Source organism: Bactrocera latifrons, unplaced genomic scaffold (assembly GCF_001853355.1).
Source record: "Bactrocera latifrons isolate USDA-ARS-PBARC rearing strain unplaced genomic scaffold, ASM185335v1 scaffold_408, whole genome shotgun sequence".
Classification (NCBI taxonomy): domain Eukaryota; kingdom Metazoa; phylum Arthropoda; class Insecta; order Diptera; family Tephritidae; genus Bactrocera; species Bactrocera latifrons.
In genome coordinates, this window is record NW_017537055.1 from 154,596 (window position 1) to 173,598 (window position 19,003).

Sequence of the window (19,003 nt, forward strand, 5' to 3'; positions counted from 1 at the left end):
TATTTCTAGAGCTTCTTCAGCATTTTTGAAAAGTATTTCGTCATTTTCTAAATTTTCTAACGCAATTTCGATTTCATTTTTATTTAACAATAATGTATTTAAAATGTCTTTCTTTGCCCACTGTATGGCGTATTTAATGTTAATCAACTCTTCTTTTATTAACCTTATTCTATTTTGCAAATTTATAACAGTCTCGTTTTCTATATAAGCATCTCTCCTTATGTTATTAAGAAGATTATTTACTATCATGCTAATGTTATTAATTTTTTCGTTAAAAATTTTGTTAATTAGTACTTGTTTATTATTATTATTATCAATATCATTAAGATTTTTGGTTATTWCATCCAGATCCTCGTGATCGGGGCTTCCGGCTATGAATTTCCAAACCGTTCCTAAACTATTTATGGATCTTTTCTGTGTTCTTTCGACAGGTTTTATTGTATCTAAAATTTGAAGAGATTGGGTTAATTCGTGTCTTAGGATGGGATAAAGGATTGTGTTCTTGGGTATGTCAGAAGAGGTAAATCTGTATATGTCCGTCAGAAATTTTTCGTACGTGTTGAGGTCGATTATGTGTATTAGCCTGAAGTCTCCATTCTAGATTTTTACTAGTCTGCCATTTATCGTAACTATTTGTGCCGTGGAATAGTCATAAATGTCTATTGATGCGAATATTGGGTAAATAAGGAGAAGTCTGGAAACAAAAAATTTAATTTTGATTTTTTATATTGCGTTTATGAACTACTTTTCCTGATTCTATCAAAACGGTGGAATTTTTGTCTTCCTTTACTATTTCTTTTCTAAATTTTGGAGATATTTTGGTTCCTAGTCATTTGTTTATCCTAACGTAAATTGTTTCTCCAGGGTTATATGTTTTAATTGGATGACGGGCTTTATTATGGTAAGAAAGATCTTTTAGTTGTCTATTTTTTAGTTCCGAGATAATTTCTTCCCAAGCTCTTTCAAATTGGCTTGGGTCTGTGGAGATTCTTCTCCCGAGAAATACCTCTATTAGTTCTTTCTTTGTCGACGAGTTTACTGAATAATTGTACTCGTAGACGGAGTTATCGAGGAGTTCGACGAATGAGGTGAAACTTCGCTCTGCTTTTAAACAGCGCATTATTTCTGTGAGGGTCGAGTGAAATCGCTCTACTTGACCATTTACGGAACTTGCATAAGGTGGTGTTTTAAAAATTTGTATATTTAGTGTATCTTCCAATAGAAATCGAATATAAGCTGAATTCACGGACGTTTTATTGTCTATAACTACCGTTTCTGGTTCCTTTACGTGTTCTACGGCTCCGGAGCGAAGAATTTTGGTTAGCGCATACTTTGAAAATTTGTCTATGGCTGTAAGGACGAAATTTCGTTCAGTTATGTAGATATCAATATTGTCCTGGAAACTGTGGAATAGGGGTTTCTCCTAGCTTTGGTTTGGTAGGGTGGCGGTCGTACTTATTTTCTTTGCAAACTGAACATTGCTGAATAATTCTTTTAATTATTTTGGTCATGGAGGGAAAATAGTAACTTTCTAAAATTTGAAGTTTGTTTTCACTAGAATTCCTTTTCGTCTGTCCCATCCTGCACTTGGAGTTGTTAAAACCTGGTTTTATAGTTACTAAAGTGGATCGGGTATATTTCTTGAATTTTACCCATAGTTCTTTCGTCGGTTTTGATGCAATTTATTATGGAGGGGTTTAGGTACCTTTTTAGGAGATTTATTAATGTTTCTGCGTTATATTCCGGTTCTTCAATGACGTGTCTATGGTATGTGSGGAATACTATCTTGAATTGATAGGTAGAAATTGGGCCTGAATTAAGGAAGATTTGATTTTTGAAAACGTACATGCCAAATTAAGTTATCATATGAGCTCTCGTCACTATGCTGGGTTACTGACAAGGCGATAATTGGTTCGGGAGGCGTTCTTGAAAATGCGTCGGCTACCACGTTAGTTGTGCCTGGTTTGTAATTTAGTTCATGATTGTATTCTTCCAATGTGGCTTTCCAACGTTTCATTTTGGAATTGTTATTTTTATTGCTGAGGGCCTGTGTAAAGGGTTGGTGGTCTGTATAAATTTTTACTTTGGCTGAACCGTATAGATAATTCCTGAAATTGTTTAGAGCCCAGATGATTGCTAAAAACTCTTTTTCGTTAGTAGCAAAGGCTTCTTCTGTTTTGGTTAGTGTTCGGGAGATGAAGGCGATGGAATGTTTGTCCTGCGAAAGGACTGCACCAATGGCAAAGTTTGACGCATCGGTCGTTAGATGGAATTCTTTATTGAAGTCAGGATAGGAAAGTATGACGTCGTCAGACATGAGTGAATTTTTAATTTTGTTGAAGGCATCCTCGCGTCGATATTGATTCTACTGGACTTGTTTTTAGATATACGTCCTTCTTCCCCTCTTAAAAGTATGGCTAGAGGTTTAGCCAGCATGGCGTAATCGCTAATAAAGCGACTATAGTAGCCGGAAAGGCCTAAAAATGAGCGAAGTTACTTAATATTTTTGGGGTAAGGTATTTTAGCTATTGCTTCTACCTTTGAGGGATTCTTTGTTATTCCTTTTGAGGAAATAATAAATCCTAGAAACTCTACTGAGTCCCTGAAAAAATGGCATTTGTCTAATTGTACTTTCATGTTTGCGTCTTCAAGGGTTTTGAAAATTTGGTTTAAGTGGAGGATGTGCTCTTCTTCAGAGTTGCTGAAAACGACTATATCATCAATATAGACATAGCAAATTTTCCCAATGTGATGACGAAGAATGTCATCTACGGCTCGCTGGAAAATTGAAGGGGCATTCTTGAGTCCGAATGGCAGTCTTGTAAATTCGTATATGCCATTGTTTATTGAGAAAGCTGTTTTCTCAATTACGGATTCTTTGAGTGGGATTTGATGCAATCCACTTTTTAAATCCAAAACGGAAAAGTATTTGTTTTTTCCAAGCTGGGATAGTACCTCATTAATTTGGGGTATTGGGTAACGGTCTGATACAGTAATCGAGTTTATCTTTCTATAGTCAGTAACGATTCGGTATTGCTTATTGCCATGGGAATCGGGTTTTTTTGTTACAACCCAAACGGGTGAATTATAAGGTGATCTTGATGGTCGAATGATGGCATCTAACATTTTGTTGATTCGGGTTTCGACTTCACCTTTTAATGACCTTGGGTAAGGGTAATACCTTGTATAAACGGGAGTGTCTTTGTGCGTTCTGATTTCTCCTATGACTTTAGTGGTATAGGTAAGTTTATCGTTTGGTTCCGTAAAGAGATTAGAAAATTTTTCGACTAAATTATTAATTTCCTTCTGATGTTTTTGTAACAAGTTATCTGTCTTAATATCTATTTTGTTAACAGATCTTGAAGTTAGCTGCTTAATTTTAATTTTGGTATTGCCTTCTAACTCCATGAAGTTATTCTTTACGTGTATGACTGCGTCAAGCTCTTTAAGGCTATCATTCCCAATAATACCATGGATTGATATCAGAGTTGGGAGGAGGTAGAATCTCAGTTTTTTGTCTGAGTTAAATAGGTTTAGAAAGGTATGCTGTTAGATTTCGATGTCTCCTGCTATGGATTTCGCGAAAAAAATGCTTTCGTTATTTATTGGATTGGGCACGATAGAGGATCGTATATAGTTTTTCGTAGATCCTGTATCTACTAAAATTTTCACAATATCTCCACTCTTCAGCCTGCATTCAACATTAGGCAGCGAAAAGTGACTCATTCTAAAAAATGTAAATCAACCGTGTCTATGTAGCTATCGTCCTGACCTCCATCATTTCTGTCGCTGTAACATTCGTCATCGTAATGGCTAGATTTGTCGTTCGTCTGCTCGTCAATTGTCGTGGTAGGGGATACAGGAGCTGGAGGGTTGCCAAGAGGAGGTCTTTTGTTAATAGGGTCATTATTACGTGGCCTATTCATATAATTGATATTCTTAGTTCGCAGTGATGGGTCAATATCCATTGGTTCTGGACGTGGCTGTGGCTTATGCAAAGGACGTGGTGGTGGATTGTAATTCTGTTGTGCATATTGGGGCGCCTGTTGCTGGCGTTGAGTGTCTGCGTGCAACCTTGGTTGGGGCATGTATGCCAATTCGGGGTAAAACTCATTGTTTATCCTTCTGCGAGGTAGGGGTGGACGAAACTCTTGTGGTTTCCTGCTGATATTGTTATTATTGCTCAAGGCATAATGTGACCTGAAGGTTTGATTCTCTAGTTTGAGACACAAGTGGAGTGCCTGAGGGGATCTGCTGGTTCCCTCATTCCAAGGAGTCTCGTTAGATCTCCTTTGAGTCCGCGAACGAACGTGTCTAGGGCTTTGTCCCTATACGTACGAGTTAGAAGGTGCTTGCCTTCTGCGCCGACTTCCATACATCCCAGTTTGTTCAGAATTAGTGAGAGATGAGAATATACCTTTTGGTAAAATTCTTGAATTGTATTGCTACCCTGTACGAGAGAGGTCATTTGGWACTCAAGGGTACCAAGGTCGCGTTTATCCGCGTAATGCAATGTTAGGCAACTGGAGATCGCCTTCCAATCCAGTGGAGTGTTATAGGACTCCAAGGCAATGTCTTCATTGCCCACGATTTTGTTTCTAACGACATTGAGGATGCCATTATATTTTGGGCTACCTCTTTGAGGCTCGTATATCTGGAGGATCGTGTCCACGCTTTTCCTCCAAGATGTGAATTCTCCCGGATTTCCGGAAAACTACCGAATACATCGTACCACATCCGGTATTTTGTCTAATTCAGAGACATTCCCGGGTAGTCTTGAGTCTATAGTAATGTTCGTGAAATTTGAAAAGTTGGAATTTGGATTAAGGGCGGCTTGAACCATATTTCGCCCGTCAGTCCTTAAGACATTGTTCACAATTCCTGTGATTACGGTAGTTAACTCATCCATAGCGAATGAATTAGAAGAGGCAAGAGGCTGACAAGGAGGTGCTGGTGGCCCTTGGGGTGCATTAAGTATTGGTGGCTGAACGAGGTTGGCAGGATTAACTGGCATGATTGATATATTTCTATTATTCACTTTTTTATTTTAAAAATTTTAATTTATCCCTAACTTATTTTGTTTTGAGTTAAACTTTCCTTTCTAAATTTTTCACTTTTAGTTGGCTTATTTTAATTTTCGATATAATATTATCTCGTCTAGTTCGATTATTTTTTCTGAATTACGCTCTCTTTCTTAAATTATGTCACTATTCTTAGATTGTGTTCACCTTTGCATTAAAGATTTCTTAATCATAGTTTGTTTCACATTAAAGAGTTTCACAGTTTTCAGTTTATATTTTAACAATTCTTTTACATATGTGAATATATTAATATTGATTCTTAAAATTCTTACTCTAGTAGCAGGAACATTCTCCTGGGCAGGCGGCTAACGTCTTGCACTTCTGTTGAGTCGTAGCCCAAGCCTTCGCCGTCTATGGGGTGGTAAGTATTATCCTTGTCTTCTAGTGGTAGCCGCTGAGTATCACGACAGCACAAACTTTTTATCCAAGACTTGTGAATATGCCCGCGAATTGTATTGATACAATTTACTAAACGCGACTAGCGAAGGCCCCACGTTGGGTGCCAGTTAAGAAATTTATAGTTAATTTCTTTTAAAAAAAATTGTATTATATCTTCGTTGTTCGATTATAGAGCTAAGACTGCCACTTAAAAATTAATTTACTTAAAAGCTAACCTAAGTTGCACTGGCCTACTGCTGACTCGATGTTGTTGCCAATTCTCTGAATTGACTTATTTTGGTTGCGCGTGTTGGACTTCCGCTTCACACCGAAAAATGAGCCTTTATGCTGATGAAAGCGTCTGGCTTTTGCTGTGGGAAACATTGTGCAACTAAAGATGCATTTCCACTATGCTTTACTCTTTATTGCTGATTACGCGTTATTGCTTTTATTAAGCAATTGTTAACATTTACCATGTTAACATGCATATTAAATGCGTTGAATACATCATGTTTGGAATTTTATCACACATACACTTATGTCTCTACATATAATGAACACAATATTTCGCACATTGTTTTATAATTAGTTGCCGTTTGTCAAAGGGCTCTGACCGTTAATTCGAATCCTGATTATGATTTTATTTTTTAATCCATTTTGTCATTGAAAATACACGACAATTGTGACCTCGGACCTTTTTAGTAGCAAATAAAATTTCCTACAAGTTTCTTATGAAAATTTTGTCTATAGCTCTTGTCATTTACGAGATATATACAAAAAATGCGAATTTCGTGGAAAAATCAGGTTTAGAGCCCCGTTCTACCTCGCCGGTGTGAGTTTCGACTCTGTCGCATTGGCACTTTTTTGAGTGTTCAATTCTGAAGAATATGTGTCTAACGTCAATCGATAAAGCGATGCCATAAAATGCCTCTGAGCTATAGAAATATAAAGGTAATAAATCACGATTGTCGTGTATTTTCAATGAAAATTTTGTACATTCCTTTGCCTAGTACTTGATGCTAATATTCAGGGCTAAAATTTTCATGGAATTTATTTTATGGTATTTCCAAAGAAATTTCATAAAGGCATTGAAAAAAATGTATAGTTCAAAAAACCAAAACACCCTAATATGTACATTATGCATATATGAATATTAGGGGGTATAACTATAAGTTAATGAGTACTAAAGCTTAAAACATTGGCTACATTTAGGCGGGATTAATATTTATGAAACGTTTTAGATCAAATCTTAGAGAGTACCATGATAGAGTAAATTCGGGTAATATGGAATACCAAATTTTTTTTTAATCCTAACTATGAAGATATGTGTCCCAAATTTTCGAAATTCGATGTACATTATCAATAAAATATTGGTTAAAGGAATTTCCTCCAAACAATTGTTTTCAATAAATAATAATACATTTTTGGCGAACACATTGAAAAAATTAAAAAAATGGATCTTTGACAATTATGCGCGTAATATGGTATACATGCTTCGTTAAATTTTGTATACTATACCATATTACCAATGTGGTATTAATGTGTTAGGAGACAAAAAAACATTTATATATGTGAAAACAATTTTGTCTTTGTATTTAACAAATAACCTTTGAGGCTAACAAAAAACATATTGAGGAAATTTCCTTACACTGCCTATATTCAACTCATTTAATTAACACAAAAGTTACTGTAAGCTTTATTTTTCTTAAGCCCAGATTAGTTCACATTGCAAATTTGAAGTCCAATTTTGCATCTCAGTATCATCTTCCCAGCGTTTAGAACAAAAATCACACACACTATCTTTTAATGGAGGGAGATCAGAGAACTCTTCTTTTTTTCAGATTCTTCGAAAGTTGTTTTTTAGTAGAACGTTTAGATAAAGGCATTTTCTTATGCACAAGAGAATTTGTTTTATTTGCAGGATTTCGTGAGAATTTTACATTATTTTTCTGAGCTACTTTGTAAATCTGGCTTAAAACTTTTGGCTTAGACTTTCTTCCTCTATTGCTGTTAATTCTCCATATTTTTCGTGGCGGAGATATTTCCCATGGTGTTATATGTTTTGTTCTAAAAGAAATTGTATCCATGAATAAATTTAATAACTATAATATACTTTAAGAGCCCATGAATGGTGGTGGCAATGAAAAAATAATAACACCATTCTCACGATCTAAATCAATTAGATCTATACTTCGTGTGTGGATCTAGTGTCCATCCAATATTAAAATAACAGGATCTTCTTTAGATGGTTTTGACGTTTTCGCTCCAGGTGGTGCCTCCTTCATATGAAGTGGATTACTATTCTTCCTTGAGAAAATAAAATAAAGAGACCCAAAGGATCCGCCAGCACTCATAAATGTTATAACTATTATCAGCGATCCACGTTCTGCAGAAGTCATGGCGCCTATAAACCTTTTGTGCAATAACCTTTGGTTGAAGAGACTGCTCTACTGATAGCCCCGTTTCGTCAATGTTCCAAATACCAGTTGCTGGAAGTTGAAAAACGAAGACACATTTTGACGTGTGAATCCCTTTTCACGATCAAAATAAGTGCCGGTTGGTTACGCACGCTCAGTATTTCGCGATGTCGTTTGTAAAATCCGTATAACCAGTCTTTACCCGCATATTGTTCCAAAACATTGAATTTATTTGGAATGATGTTTTTTAATGCTATTTTAATGCAAGTGACCGCAAATCTAGTGACTCCTTTCTCAAAGAGTACCTTACAATCTCCTTCTCTTCTTCTTGGCTAAAAGCTGTTTTTTTGCCAAGTTTTGTTGAAAGCAGCTGCTCTGATGATTTGTCGCTTCAAGCCATTCGCTGCAATGTGGTATGTGGAACTTGGTATATTTTTGAGGCTAATAGAATTCAAATTTCCACATTTCTTACAGCTGCTATGGCTTTTCGCATACTCTCCAATTTCCATTGCTTTCTCTTATCCATTTCGGGCATTATTACACAGATTAACCTAAATAACATAGGTAATATGGTACGCTATACCAAATTGGCTGGTAACAAGTGTATCATATTAGACATTTTTTTCCTATCGGTTTTATTTAGTCATTTTTTATTCTTTCTTTAAAACTTACCTTTTATTAATTTAAATGTGATTTGTTATTTATCAGTTAAAAAAACTAAGTTTGATAGGAAAATCTGTTATACCGCAAAAAATATTACTTAATATGTCATCCTTTTAAAAACTCTTGTATGGGCAACTACGTGTTTCTTGAGAGCTTTCGGAGATGTCAGTATTTTTCCTTTACTTTCGAATTATACAGCTGTTGTCTTAATCGATGTTCCCACAGAGCAACTAGCTTGGAGAAAAGCAGCTGTCCATAATAGCCGCTTATACCATAATATCCGAAGTTACTTTACATAATTAGGATTGAAGTTGAGGAGTTCACTGAGACAATGTTATTCTGTGGTTCAGTGTGCTACATCTTGTTATCATATCATCATTTAAACCAGTTGGATCAAAGAACAATAGTACAATTCCTGAGTTAATAGAGTCATCTCATCGGATGCACTGTCCTGATAGATCGACTCCTGTTTCTTGCGGTTGTGAAGCAATCATGATGCACCCCGTACCCGAAAATAACCTTGCATATATAATAATTGGGTACACCTCAGCAGGAAGAATGTTTTGGGAAACTGCTTCCACTTGCCGATTCGCAGCCGTCTGTATATAATTAATGCTTTCTTTTCAAAAGTGGAATCCCAAATCTCCGCGTCTTTAGCTACTCCGTTTAAATTGTGTCTTTTGACATCATGTGTCTTAAAACACTTACTATACATAACATATATAAGCTGTTAGGTGGCTGCTAGGTTAGAATTAGATGGAAATGGAAAATGGAAACATTTTACAAAGACTTATGTAGGAGTAAGCAGTTTTTCGTAGACCTTTTTTTTATGAAACTTCTCCTGGCTCGCAGCTCACACACTTGCGACAGATTTGTGGGCTGGGCGAATCTGTTGGAAAATTTAACCGTGGCCTCTTCATCATCTCTAGTTTCAGATTATTGAACCACTATAACGTATTTTAAGTGGAGGTGACTGCTATCAAAGTGGGAGTAGATGTACTGCTTCGAAGTGCAGCTTTCTTCAGAGAGGGGTGTATTCACTCCGATAGACGATACTATTTTAGCTTGAGACAAATGGGTCTTTCTCATTAGCAATAGCTTAAAGCTAATATGGAAGAAGACATGCATGGTGGTTTGGTGACATGTGCAAAGCCGATGGAGCTTGTTAGGCAAAGCTCCCTTACGCATAGCAAACATTCATACACACACGATTTTTATGCATAAACATGTGCTGCAAGGAACTGTTGTTCTTGCTATCAGAATTTGTTAAGCCAATCAGAAAAATCGCTTTTATGTCATTGTAATTTTACTCGCATTCACAAAGTGAAAAAGTAATATAAATTGCATGGCGAAAGGCTGGAAATTTCTGCGGCCTTCGATGCGCACACAAAATGAATTTACATGGAATTTTAATGGTGGCACACACACAAAAATGTGTAGCAACACACATATATACACATGATAGATATAAAAAACAGTGTATTTCTCATATAACCCCATTTTTAAGGTAGAAATTAAATTTTAGCGCGTGAAAACCCTGCAATAATAAATTATGAGATAACTTGTTATCGACTTTCTATAAATTTCTTCAAGCAAGCATTTTCCAAATGTTTAATTATTTCATATTTAATATCTTCATGGTTTAGATTATGACGTGGGATCTGGGAAATCGGCATACTTCCTGTAATATCAAAATAAATAAGGAAATTAAATTTGGCGCATCCCCAGGTAAATAATACGTAAAACGGCGACGCACCTGGTCTTTAAAATAACCATTGTGAAACCACCGGAACTGAAAACCCCCAATCTATTGTCTCCTCTCTTGCTTCTGAAGAAGTTTATCAGAACTAAAAGTATTACTGTGCAATCTAGAATGGTTAATATATGGTGTTCCTAGTCCCCTGAGGCCTATAAAACGGTGACCTGTTAGCACTCCTACAAAAGCATTCATACAACGCTTGCTTGCTTGATGAAAATGTTAGGGATTGACTCCACTGTGATTCATCGTGCCTGTTCACACTCCTTGTTATAATAAAAGAGCTTTCTTTGATTGCTGTGATCTTCGCTTGTAAGACACTGCAGTATTCAATAAATCTGATAAGCTAGCAAGGAAAGGTACTTTAGTCCCGTTGTCAGTGGAATGAGAACGGGTCAATGCTCTCCTCTCATTTTGTGTTCTTCCACTTGATAGCGGGTATTCTCGAGAACTTGGCCAGTGCTGAGTTTTTATTCACCCATCATTGTTACAGGTTTTCTAGGAATTCAAAAAACGTAATTATAACTGTTAAGGACTAAAATTAAAAAGCTCGCTCAGAGATTGTTCACTTCAGTAAACGCTTCCCAAAAAAAAAAAAACAAGTTAGCATAATAAATTATATTATACATTATAATTATATTACGTGTATGTGTGAGCGGCTCAGTTGTCGCAGATCAACGATTTGTGGTGACACGCGCTCGCTTCTTCAAGCGCCGGTAAGACATACTCGGAGCGTGGACATTAGTTGCACGGTGTAGTACATGGCGTATACACTATCGCAGAACGCAATAAGCAACATAGTAGGACGACAATGACTACAACAACAATATCCATCGTACATGCCAAAAAACAAAAAACAATGTGGGCATGTTGGATAGTAATAGTTGATCAAGTAGTCGCTTCCTAGCATGAGTATTGCCCCATGAGGTTAGCACTCCTCTGGTTATGTTGAAATTTGCGGTTTGATTTTGATGTCCGTTGGATATTGTATGTATGTTGCATGCTTCTTTTTTGCGCATGCATCTGAGTTGTCTTCATTGAGCTGTTTGCTTCGTGACGGTGTTGCTGTTTGGCGCACTTCTACGCACGTTCAGTTAGTCTCACCACGTTTCCTCCATTAATTAAACTCGCATTGTAATTAACAATTTTCTGACAAATCGCGTGCAAATACCGATTTTGCTGGCATGCAACATACATATACTCGCATATACAATACATGTGTACCAGCAACAGCACAACCGCAAGTAACATTGATGCGACAAGTTGCGTTAGTAGTTGGTGTTATTTGTTTTTGTAGTAGTAACTGTTTACCCAGTCTCACTACTCCTGTTTGCCAAAACCGGCTTCGTTGTGTTGTGTATAAAGACATTCGCTATGCTGCTATCTCATTATTTAATGGCAGTCGAGTGATAAATTGAAATGCGTCCAAATTGATAAGCGTAATGTGGGCACGAATTATCCAATTTTACAGTCTTACTTCGTGTTTAGTTCGATTTTGTGGATAATTGAGATATTCGTGCTGGGATTTGAAATGTAATAAAGTTTTTTCTGACTTCTGAAAGCCTTTAGTTTGAGTGAGGCGTTGTTTTTTTCTTCTTTTTAATTGGCATAGACAACAAAATCAACAACCGACCGGATATTCACCATGCGCTCAATCTTGGAAAAGACCCGTGAAACGAGAATCACATCTTCGTCGATTTCAAAGCTGCTTTCGACAGCACAAAATGGAGTTGCCTTTCAGTCGCGATGTCTGAGTTTGGTATCCCCGCAAAACTAATATGGCTGTGTAAGGTGACGTTGAACAACACCAAAAGCTCCGTCAGAATCGGGAAGGACCTCTTCGAGAACTTCGATACCAAACGAGGTTTCAGACAAGGTGATTCCTTATCGTGCCACTTCTTCAACCTGCTTCTGTAGAGAAAAGTTCGAGTTGCAGAACTAAATAGAGAAGGTACCATCTTCTATAAGAGTGTACAGTTGTTGTCGTATGCCGATGATATTGATATCTTAGCTCTGCTTTCTCCAGACTGGACAAATAAGCAAAGCAGATAGGTCTGGCAGTAAACGAAGGCAAGACGAAATATCTCCTATCATCAAATAAACAGTCGTCGCACTCGCAACTTGGCTCTCACGTCACTGTTGATAATCATAACTTTGAAGTCGTAGATAATTTCGTCTATCTTGGAACCAGCATAAACACCACCAACAATGTCAGCCTGTGAATAACTTTGTAACACATATCTTTTTATTTTTACTCTATTTATCACTATGTATATAAATATGTAAGTTGAAATCGTTTTGATGATCTTCTAACACATATAGATCGTGGTGGTCACCATGTTAACTGCAGCGCGCAGAATTGTTGTCGAAAACGAAATTTGATGAGCGCTGTATGTCGAACGATTTGGTTAGCACGAATTGTGTCGAAAGGTGTCGACGCGGCACAGTGAGGAGCGAAAGTTAATTCGCGGCTTGTTTATAGTAAATCGAATTACTTAGAACCAATTGTGATTTCTATCCTGTTGTTCATCCTTTTTGTTTAGTCGTACAGGTGTGGTGAGTTGTGTTGTAATAATCAGCTGTAGTGAATTGCGATGTCGCATTAGGATGCGCCAGTTTTACCGGGTACAGGGGGTGCATGCTTAACTCATTTAAACAGCCTGGAAATCTAACGCAAGATAACTCTGAAGCTACTTCGGACTGAGTAGGCAATTGAGAAGAAAAGTTCTCTCTCGACAAACGAAAACCAAACTCTATAAGTCACTCATAATTTCCGTCCTGCTATATGGTGCAGAGGCTTGAACGATGTAAACAACTGATGAGTCGACATTGCGAGTTTTAGAGAGAAAAGTTCTGCAAAAGATTTACGGTCTTTTGTGCGTTGGCCACGGCGAATATCGCATTCGATGAAACGATGAGCTGTACGAGATATATGACGACATTGACATAGTTCAGCGAATTAACAGGCAGCGGCTACGCTGGCTAGGTCATGTTGTCCGAATGTACGAAAACACTCCAGCTCTGAAAGTATTCGATGATGTACCCACCGGGGGAATTAGAGAAAGAGTAAGACCTAAAATCCGTTGGAAGAACCAGGTGGAGAAGGGCCTGGCTACGCTTGGAATATCCAATTGGCAAAAGAAGAAACGACTGGCGCACTGTTGTTAACTCGGCTAAAATCGCGTAGGCGTTGTCTTCGCCAATTAAGAAGAAGAAGACGGGTCCCAAACCCAGCGCACAACCTTAAGTGGGAAATATTTCACCTTCTCACTTTAGCTCGCCTTCAAACGGATGTTCTTAGGCTACCCAGAGGATACTTGGTCAAAGACCGGAAGTAGCGGGCTGCTTGAGTCATATGTAAAAGCATCGTTTCTGGCCACTCCCAAGTGAATGGCGATCAGAGTACTTTCCGCACTTGCGTGAACAGAAATACCATCCTCCAAAGGGTTGTTTTCTACTATGGAAATATCCCAGATCCTATATTCCAAGGTTGGATTCCAAAAGACACTAATCTATCTATGCCGACTATACTGGCAGCGAATTAATTCCAAAGCAGTAAAACATATCAGGAAGGCTTTAAGCTCACCTGCTGGTCTACCGAAATTGCTAATAATTAGGATTCACGGTTACAGGAGCATTGGCGGCAAACGAAAAAGCAGACGAGTTGGTAAAGCTAGGAGCGAAACTGAGGGTTAGTTAATACCAGGCTCACTGGGACCGTTCGAAAGAAAGCTTTATATACATTTGTAAACAAATGGCTTAGAAAAGATGGAAATCGAAAATAAGTTGGGAGCTATAACAATATTTGCCGCACCAACAATCTAGAAGGGAATACAGAAATCTTCTTTCACATTTATCACAAACCCAACACAAAATACCTGGCTGTTCACAAAAATATTACGAATGTATGTTTCTCAGAAATTGCTTTTAAATGGCGCATCCAGCGCTAAGTAAGCCCACTCCTACCTTGACTCGCTAGAAGCGATTCGTATTTGTAAGATTAAAGAACAGATACTTCAGAAAAGCATATTAATCTAAGCTTTCGCTCATTAAAATTTTTAACAGATGATATGAGTCATCAAAAAAAAATTTATGAACAATTGAAAATTCAATAAAAATACTGCAAGAGTTTTTTGACAAACTATTATTTTTTATTAGTTAGTTTTATTTCAGAAATCAAAGAAATGCTTACTTCCTGAGGCAATAATACAATCTCAATAAATGTAATCAAAATCTCGATTACACAGGCCAACACTCAATTTGCTTCTTTGAATTTATCAACTGATTCTAGTTAATTTGGGTGCGCTGAATTCAAATCTGAAATCAGTTTGTCTCTATCAGCTCTAGTTTTCATGATATAGATATATATATATTTTTTTTTATTTTTGTTGGGCGGTGTTATAGGATAATGTTAAGCAAAGGAAGCGATAGCTTTTCTGTGATTGAAAGGCGACTGCACTCCATTGTAACTCCATGGTTTGATATATTTCGCGTTTTTGTACTTTTTTTCATCTATTGATTTAAACACTTCGATACCTGTGATCTTTAATTAGATTCAACTTCTATTTAAAGACAAGTTTTCCGCTTAGTGTTAATGAACAAATTGTGTGTTTAACAAACTCTCAGTTTAACAGAAAAAAAGTTGTTTTGACGTATAGAAGGAAATTGTCGTAAATTCAATGTTTATTTGAAGTGTTTAATGCAAAACTCTGAAATAAAGATTAAACTCGAGCTCACGGTGGAAAATTAACTTAATAAAACCTCGACCAATTGGCTTCCTACATTCATTTTTTAATTTTCTCAGTAAGTTAAGAACTTTCGTCCTTCGTAATTAGCCTGGATATATTGGGACTTAAGAATCTTCGAGTTTGACAAAAACTACAAAAATTGTTTTTACAATAAATAAACGAAAATTATGGTAAAACAAGAAAAAACGTTAACTTCGGCGGCACCGAACCTAATATAAACTTCACAGGTGCATTGCTTTTAGTAACTACATGCTCAGTTTTTATGGAAGTTAATCTATCTGAACAATTTTTTCGGAGATTATATTATTACCTAAAGCAGTAATCCATGTCAAATTTCGTGAAGACACCGCTACAAACGCGAAAGTTTTCCATACAAGCCCTTGATTCCCATCGTTCGGTTTGTACTACAGCTATATGCTTTATTGAGCTGATCTGAACAATTTCTTCCGTTATAACATTATTTATATGTACAATAACTTATACCAAATTTCGTGAAGATATATTGTCAAATGAGTTTCCCATGCAAGCATTTGATTCCGATTATTCAGTTTCTATGGCAGCTATATGCTATAGTAATCCGATCTGAACAATTTCTTCGGACATTACATTGTTGCTTTAGAAAATAATCTATACTAAATTTCGTGGAGATACATTGTCAAATGTGAAAGTTTTCCATACAAGAAGTTGATTCAAATTGTTCAGTTTGTATGGCAGCTATATATTCTAGTGGTCCGATATCGGCGGTTCTGACAAATGAGCAACTTCTTGAAAAGAAAATGACGATTGCAAAATTTCAAAACGATATCTTAAAACTGAGGGACTAGTTCGTATATATACAGACAGATCGACTCAGCTCGACATATTGATCATTTATATATCTACTTTATAGGGTCTCCGATGCTTCCTTCTGGGTGTTACGAACTTCGTGACAAACTTAGTATACCCTGTTCAGGGTATAATGAGTGTGATTTCTTAAGGTTTAATGCTAAACACCAAATAAGTTATTACAAGGTTTATGGCTAAACACTAAATTAGATATTAAACTCGAGTTTGTTGCGGAAGTAGTAAATTAAATTGCCGTAGACTTTTTACATTTTTAAGACGAATTGAAAGTAATTTCGTTAACTTTACTTTTATTTGCGGGTTTTAATGCTAAACTCGAAATGAAATGAACATTCAACTCGTGTTTGCGGCGCATAGCGAAAATTTTTAAGCTCTCTCGTATGACTGTATGGCTTGCAAACCATTCTTCAAATTTCTGTACACATTAAGTGCCGTATGCTTTTGAGTCGTCCCTAAGTAGCCACTTAAGTACTTAACAAACATATGCTTAATTTCAGGGATTAAACAAAATTGTGGTCAAAAATAAAATGGCAAATTTAAACATTAGTAATGCTTGTAAGTGGCTATACCAGTGACCTGCCCACAAACGCACATACCTAACGCACTTCAAAGGAGACTTTTGTCTTAAGTAAAACCAAAAGCAAAGAGAAAAGAGAAAATAAAATGGGTATAGACCAAGCAAGTAGCACTTGAATTCTCAAAGTGCTTGGCTGCTCGCGAAGAATGTGTGTGCTATCCATACTGTGTCGACAAAGAAACCAGCACAAATTCGAATGCGTTGTATACCGAAATGATACGTAAACGAACATATGTATATGGTTGAAGAGAAAGTAGAAAGGATAGAATAACGCTTCTAAGTAACTGTACACACACAAAAGTGCGGAAGGAAGAAGATGAAAGAATGATTGTATTTATGAGGATACGTTTGTGTGTTTTGTAAAGAATTGCACTCTTGAGCAAACAAGTGACCGACAATCCCACAAGGAGTTAGAAAGTCATATATAATAGCGTGCATGTTGTGGGCAAATACAGTGTAAGCCCGTGGACTTAGAAATGTGGGTTCTGCGCTTGCGATCTAGAGCCCGTCATCAACGAAGTTCAATAAATAAATTTAAGTCCTTCGGTATCTGGGACTTCAAAGGATTGTGTTCGATGTGTCTAAAAGAAAAGAGTTTGGAGGAGTTTAAAATGTTTTCATATTGCGATAGGCGTGGCTTTCGTGCTATTTCGTTCAAATTCAAATTATAATAAAAGAAAGAGGTCGAGTAGTGGCTGAGCTCTGGGATTTCAATGAAACGTGAACGCTTTCATTGCTTTTTAAGTAAACGGCATTTTGTAGGCGTGGTAATGGTCTGCTTTTACTAATCGCTTATATCAACATTTCCAGGGAGCCAAGATACACAATTTTAAAGAGAATGCAGCGCATGTGCGTAGGATGGTGAGCAGTTGGAACATCACTTACGCGCCGATAAGACGAGCTGTATTCCACGGCTCTCAATACATAAACTTAAGAGACCTTTAGCAGCTCGAGTGAAAAAACAAATTAGACTTTTGACCTAATGGTGATTTCCCTCATTTGTGGAAAAAACCCTTCAAGCAGCTATCTTTAGCCGATGGTTTCCATACGTCCAAAGACTTGCTATATTAAGTACCGTTATTTTCCTGTACTACAAACGCACTAGTTAATGCATTGATTGCAAAATGAAATCGCCAATTGAGTTTCGTTTAAGAATTTAATTATGCCCCAATTAAGCAATTCACACATACTCAAACAAAAATATTTACGTTGTAAACAAGCCTTGTCCGATGGTAAGAGCACAGCCAGCTTGTGGCCAACGGCTTGGTTGTCAAGAGCTGAGGGCAATGAAGCGGCGAATGAGGGTGGTTAAACATTACACTTGCATGTAATAACTGCTGCTACTTTTGCTTCAAAACCAGCAATTACTACGATATCGTCGTTTGCTTTTGCCTTAGTTGCTTCAGATAATGTCTGAGTTTGCTCGCCTCGCCTCAATTCGCACTGGTCAGTCGTTAATGCCTTGGGCGCTTAGTGTGTGAAATGATATTGTTTTTGTTGTTGAAAGTTTCGGTTATTTTTGGTACTGGTACTTTGGTTATTATTGGTACTTTCGTGTTCCTTTCATTGTAATTGCAGTACTGCGTCGAATGAAGAAGATCCCTTACAAAAAATCTACCTTGACATTATTGTCTCGGTACTTGATCAAGACGAATGATGAATTACTGGATTAGTTGTTGAAAGCTCAGAACCGTTCAACACCCGATAAGTGTTTAGACAGCGTGATTTTTTGACGTTCGTCTTCTTCAATATAATGTTGGAAAAAATGGTACGTGCCACTAATCTTAACCGCAGTGGAACTGTCCACTTTAAAAGTACAATGAACCTGGGGCACGCAGAATATTTTGACATCATAGACCTTAACAACAGAGCCGTCAGTGCAGCATTTTCCAGTCTGGGAAAAGAACCTAAAGGGATTCTTGTGATGAACGGGAGCAAAAGGCTGTCAGTAGCTACAAGTATAAGTTTAAAAAATAGTTAAAGATTTGCATATTTCGAAACTAGTATAAATTATAGGATGGATTCATGTGCAGAACTTCACGCAAGTTAGGAAAGTTCTCTGATCGCCAATCACTTGGGAGTGGCCAGGAACGATTCTTTTAGATATGCCTCAAGCAGCTCACGACTTCCGGTCTTTGACCAAGTATCCTCTGGGTAGTCTAAGAACATCCGTTTGAAGGCGAGCTAAAGTGAGAAGGAGAATTATCCCCTGCATAGGGTTGTGCGCTGGGTTTGGAACTCACCACGTAAAAAAACACCCCCAATGAAAAGCAACAACTACCATCGAATGAGGAAAAGGAGGTATTTCATGACGACCATGGCAAATGAAATAAGGACTACGAATTGAGGGCATGTACCTGGAATGTCCGGTCCCTTAATTGGGAAGGTGTAGCTGTCCAGCTAGTGGATGTTCTCGTGAAAATAAAGGCTGACATCACCGCTGTCCAAGAAATACCATGGACGGGACAAGGACAGAGACGAGTAGGTCCTTGTGGCATTTACTACAGTGGCCATATAAAGGAGCGCAAGTTTGGTGTGGG